This window comes from Anoplopoma fimbria, unplaced genomic scaffold, assembly GCF_027596085.1.
Source record: "Anoplopoma fimbria isolate UVic2021 breed Golden Eagle Sablefish unplaced genomic scaffold, Afim_UVic_2022 Un_contig_9177_pilon_pilon, whole genome shotgun sequence".
Classification (NCBI taxonomy): Eukaryota; Metazoa; Chordata; class Actinopteri; order Perciformes; family Anoplopomatidae; genus Anoplopoma; species Anoplopoma fimbria.
Window position 1 is genome coordinate 1 of NW_026553825.1, and position 5,093 is coordinate 5,093.

The following is a 5,093-nucleotide window of genomic DNA, read 5'->3' on the forward strand; positions in this document are numbered from 1 at the left end:
AGTACTTGGATGGGGAGACCTCTGGGAATACCAGGTGCTGTAAGCTTTTTTCATCTTCACAAAAAAGCAGAGGGCGCTGCTGCTTTTTCAGTGGACACCGACAGGGTGGAAGGATATAGCTAGATCATGACTTGCCGGTATAGAAATGACACAAATCCAGTTAAATGTAATGATGGCTTTCATCATTCTGCTCACTGATCATTTTCTTTTTCAATTTTATGCTAACGTATTCTACATTTCAACAGTAAATATTAATCTTTTACTGCACTACATTTGTGATCCTTATAGCCACTTTGTACATTCTGATTTGACATTTAAAAGCTGTGAGTGTGTCTGGAAATCTGCAGGCGTTTCCCTGTATAGACGAAAGAGCAAAGCGTGGTGATATAGTATCTTTAAAAGGCCCTTTGGTAGGCACAATATTTGCTTACGGCCATACCACCCTGAACACGCCCGATCTCGTCTGATCTCGGAAGCTAAGCAGGGTCGGGCCTGGTCAGTACTTGGATGGGAGACCGCCTGGGAATACCAGGTGCTGTAAGCTTTTTTTCACTCCTTTTTACAAAAAGCAGAGGGCGCTGCTGCTTTTTCAGTGGACACCGACAGGGTGGGAAGGAAATAGCTAGATCATGACTTGCCGGTATAGAAATGACACAAATCCAGTTAAATGATGGCTTTCATCATTCCTAAGCTCATCGATCATTTTCTTTTCAATTTTATGCTAACGTATTCTACATTTCAACAGTAAATATTAATCTTTTTACTGCACTACATTTGTGATCCTTATAGCCACTTTGTACATTCTGATTTGACATTTAAAAGCTGTGAGTGTGTCTGGAAATCTGCAGGCGCTCCCTGTATAGACGAAAGAGCAAAGCGTGGTGATATAGTATCTTTAAAAGGCCCTTTGGTAGGCACAATATTTGCTTACGGCCATACCACCCTGAACACGCCCGATCTCGCCTGATCTCGGAAGCTAAGCAGGGTCGGGCCTGGTCACTACTTGGATGGGGAGACCGCCTGGGAATACCAGGTGCTGTGTAAGCTTTTTTTTCACTCCTCTTTACAAAAAGCAGAGGGCGCTGCTGCTTTTTCAGTGGACACCGACAGGGTGGGAAGGAAATAGCTAGATCATGACTTGCCGGTATAGAAATGACACAAATCCAGTTAAATGATGGCTTTCATCATTCCTAAGCTCATCGATCATTTTCTTTTCAATTTTATGCTAACGTATTCTACATTTCAACAGTAAATATTAATCTTTTTACTGCACTACATTTTGATCCTTATAGCCACTTTGTACATTCTGATTTGACATTTAAAAAGCTGTGAGTGTGTCTGGAAATCTGCAGGCGCTCCCTGTATAGACGAAAGAGCAAAGCGTGGTGATATAGTATCTTTAAAAGGCCCCTTTGGTAGGCACAATATTTGCTTACGGCCATACCACCCTGAACACGCCCGATCTCGTCTGATCTCGGAAGCTACAGGGTCGGGCCTGGTCAGTACTTGGATGGGAGACCGCCTGGGAATACCAGGTGCTGTAAGCTTTTTTCACCTCCTCTACAAAAAAGCAGAGGGCGCTGCTGCTTTTTCAGTGGACACCGACAGGGTGGGAAGGAAATAGCCAGATCATGACTTGCCGGTATAGAAATGACATAAATCCAGTTAAATGATGGCTTTCATCATTCCTAAGCTCATCGATCATTTTCTTTTTAAATTTTATGCTAACGTATTTACATTTCAACAGTAAATATTAATATTTTTACTGCACTACATTTGTGATCCTTATAGCCACTTTGTACATTCTGATTTGACATTTAAAAAGCTGTGAGTGTGTCTGGCAATCTGCAGGCGCTCCCTGTATAGACGAAAGAGCAAAGCGTGGTGATATAGTATCTTTAAAAGGCCCTTTGGTAGGCACAATATTTGCTTACGTGGCCATACCACCCTGAACACGCCCTATCCGTCTGATCTCGGAAGCTAAGCAGGGTCGGGCCTGGTCAGTACTTGGATGGGAGACCGCCTGGGAATACCAGGTGCTGTAAGCTTTTTTCACTCCTCTTTACAAAAAGCAGAGTGGGCGCTGCTGCTTTTTCAGTGGACACCGACAGGGTGGGAAGGAAATAGCTAGATCATGACTTGCCGGTATAGAAATGACACAAATCCAGTTAAATGATGGCTTTCATCATTCCTAAGCTCATCGATCATTTTCTTTTCAATTTTATGCTAACGTATTCTACATTTCAACAGTAAATATTAATATTTTTACTGCACTACATTTGTGATCCTTATAGCCACTTTGTAAGCATTCTGATTTGACATTTAAAAGCTGTGAGTGTGTCTGGAAATCTGCAGGCGTCCCTGTATAGACCAAAGAGCAAAGCGTGGTGATGAGAGTATCTCTTTAAAAGGCCCCTTTAGTAGCGCAATATTTGCTTACGGCCACCACACCCTGAACACGCCTTCGATCTGCCTGATCTCGGAAGCCAAGCAGGGTCGGGCCTGGTCAGTACTTGGATGGGAGAACGCCTGGGAATACCAGGTGCTGTAAGCTTTTTTTCACTTTCCTCTCTTTACAAAAAGCAGAGGGCGCTGCTGCTTTTTCAGTGGACACCGACAGGGTGGGAAGGAAAGAGCCAGATCATGACTTGCCGGCATAGAAATGACACAAATCCAGTTAAATGATGGCTTTCGTCATTCCTAAGCTCATCGATCATTTTCTTTTCAATTTTATGCCAACGTATTCTACATTTCACAGTAAATATTAATCTTTACTGCACTACATTTGTGATCCTGGAGAAAGCTACTTTGTACATTCTGATTTGACATTTAAAAGCTGTGAGTGTGTCTGGCAAATCTGCAGGCGCTCCCTGTATAGACGAAAGAGCAAAGCGTGGTGATATAGTATCTTTAAAAGGCCCTTTGGTAGGCACAATATTTGCTTACGGCCATACCACCCTGAACACGCCCGATCTCGTCCTGATCTCGGAAGCTAAGCAGGGTCGGGCCTGGTCAGTACTTGGATGGGAGACCGCCTGGGAATACCAGGTGCTGTAAGCTTTTTCACTCCTCTTTACAAAAAGCAGAGGGCGCTGCTGCTTTTTCAGTGGACACCGACAGGGTGGGAAGGAAATAGCTAGATCATGACTTGCCGGTATAGAAATGACACAAATCCAGTTAAATGATGGCTTTCATCATTCCTAAGCTCATCGATCATTTTCTTTTCAATTTTATGCTAACGTATTCTACATTTCAACAGTAAATATTAATCTTTTTACTGCACTACATTTGTGATCCTTATAGCCACTTTGTACATTCTGATTTGACATTTAAAAGCTGTGAGTGTGTCTGGCAAATCTGCAGGCGCTCCCTGTATAGACGAAAGAGCAAAGCGTGGTGATATAGTATCTTTAAAAGGCCCTTTGGTAGGCGCAATATTTGCTTACGGCCATACCACCCTGAACACGCCCGATCTCGTCTGATCTCGGAAGCTAAGCAGGGTCGGGCCTGGTCAGTACTTGGATGGGAGACCGCCTGGGAATACCAGGTGCTGTAAGCTTTTTTCACTCCTCTTTACAAAAAGCAGAGGGCGCTGCTGCTTTTTCAGTGGACACCGACAGGGTGGGAAGGAAATAGCTAGATCATGACTTGCCGGTATAGAAATGACACAAATCCAGTTAAATGATGGCTTTCATCATTCCTAAGCTCATCGATCATTTTCTTTTCAATTTTATGCTAACGTATTCTACATTTCAACAGTAAATATTAATCTTTTTACTGCACTACATTTGTGATCCTTATAGCCACTTTGTACATTCTGATTTGACATTTAAAAGCTGTGAGTGTGTCTGGCAATCTGCAGGCGCTCCCTGTATAGACGAAAGAGCAAAGCGTGGTGATATAGTATCTTTAAAAGGCCCTTTGGTAGGCGCAATATTTGCTTACGGCCATACCACCCTGAACACGCCCGATCTCGTCTGATCTCGGAAGCTAAGCAGGGTCGGGCCTGGTCAGTACTTGGATGGGAGACCGCCTGGGAATACCAGGTGCTGTAAGCTTTTTTCACTCCTCTTTACAAAAAGCAGAGGGCGCTGCTGCTTTTTCAGTGGACACCGACAGGGTGGGAAGGAAATAGCTAGATCATGACTTGCCGGTATAGAAATGACACAAATCCAGTTAAATGATGGCTTTCATCATTCCTAAGCTCATCGATCATTTTCTTTTCAATTTTATGCTAACGTATTCTACATTTCAACAGTAAATATTAATCTTTTTACTGCACTACATTTGTGATCCTTATAGCCACTTTGTACATTCTGATTTGACATTTAAAAGCTGTGAGTGTGTCTGGCAATCTGCAGGCGCTCCCTGTATAGACGAAAGAGCAAAGCGTGGTGATATAGTATCTTTAAAAGGCCCTTTGGTAGGCGCAATATTTGCTTACGGCCATACCACCCTGAACACGCCCGATCTCGTCTGATCTCGGAAGCTAAGCAGGGTCGGGCCTGGTCAGTACTTGGATGGGAGACCGCCTGGGAATACCAGGTGCTGTAAGCTTTTTTCACTCCTCTTTACAAAAAGCAGAGGGCGCTGCTGCTTTTTCAGTGGACACCGACAGGGTGGGAAGGAAATAGCTAGATCATGACTTGCCGGTATAGAAATGACACAAATCCAGTTAAATGATGGCTTTCATCATTCCTAAGCTCATCGATCATTTTCTTTTCAATTTTATGCTAACGTATTCTACATTTCAACAGTAAATATTAATCTTTTTACTGCACTACATTTGTGATCCTTATAGCCACTTTGTACATTCTGATTTGACATTTAAAAGCTGTGAGTGTGTCTGGCAATCTGCAGGCGCTCCCTGTATAGACGAAAGAGCAAAGCGTGGTGATATAGTATCTTTAAAAGGCCCTTTGGTAGGCACAATATTTGCTTACGGCCATACCACCCTGAACACGCCCGATCTCGTCTGATCTCGGAAGCTAAGCAGGGTCGGGCCTGGTCAGTACTTGGATGGGAGACCGCCTGGGAATACCAGGTGCTGTAAGCTTTTTTCACTCCTCTTTACAAAAAGCAGAGGGCGCTGC

At 43.5% G+C, this 5,093-nt stretch overlaps 7 non-coding genes and 3 pseudogenes across 7 annotated transcripts; all 10 read left to right on the top strand.

Annotated features, from left to right (window-relative positions):
* The first annotated feature begins 425 nt into the window (after window positions 1-425).
* LOC129116856 (5S ribosomal RNA) lies at window positions 426-544 on the top strand. The gene has a single exon (XR_008533713.1). It is a non-coding gene; the product is annotated as a 5S ribosomal RNA (ribosomal RNA).
* A 381-nt stretch (window positions 545-925) lies between these two features.
* LOC129116859 (5S ribosomal RNA) lies at window positions 926-1,047 on the top strand (annotated as a pseudogene).
* A 383-nt stretch (window positions 1,048-1,430) lies between these two features.
* LOC129116858 (5S ribosomal RNA) lies at window positions 1,431-1,547 on the top strand. Its single transcript, XR_008533715.1, has one exon. It is a non-coding gene; the product is annotated as a 5S ribosomal RNA (ribosomal RNA).
* Window positions 1,548-1,930: 383 nt separating this feature from the next.
* Window positions 1,931-2,048, top strand: LOC129116860 (5S ribosomal RNA; annotated as a pseudogene).
* A 386-nt stretch (window positions 2,049-2,434) lies between these two features.
* Window positions 2,435-2,554, top strand: LOC129116861 (5S ribosomal RNA; annotated as a pseudogene).
* Window positions 2,555-2,940: 386 nt separating this feature from the next.
* On the top strand, window positions 2,941-3,060 carry LOC129116857 (5S ribosomal RNA). The gene has a single exon (XR_008533714.1). It is a non-coding gene; the product is annotated as a 5S ribosomal RNA (ribosomal RNA).
* A 380-nt stretch (window positions 3,061-3,440) lies between these two features.
* LOC129116863 (5S ribosomal RNA) lies at window positions 3,441-3,559 on the top strand. Its single transcript, XR_008533716.1, has one exon. It is a non-coding gene; the product is annotated as a 5S ribosomal RNA (ribosomal RNA).
* A 380-nt stretch (window positions 3,560-3,939) lies between these two features.
* LOC129116864 (5S ribosomal RNA) lies at window positions 3,940-4,058 on the top strand. Its single transcript, XR_008533717.1, has one exon. It is a non-coding gene; the product is annotated as a 5S ribosomal RNA (ribosomal RNA).
* A 380-nt stretch (window positions 4,059-4,438) lies between these two features.
* Window positions 4,439-4,557, top strand: LOC129116865 (5S ribosomal RNA). Its single transcript, XR_008533718.1, has one exon. It is a non-coding gene; the product is annotated as a 5S ribosomal RNA (ribosomal RNA).
* Window positions 4,558-4,937: 380 nt separating this feature from the next.
* Window positions 4,938-5,056, top strand: LOC129116866 (5S ribosomal RNA). The gene has a single exon (XR_008533719.1). It is a non-coding gene; the product is annotated as a 5S ribosomal RNA (ribosomal RNA).
* The last annotated feature ends 37 nt before the right edge of the window (window positions 5,057-5,093 follow it).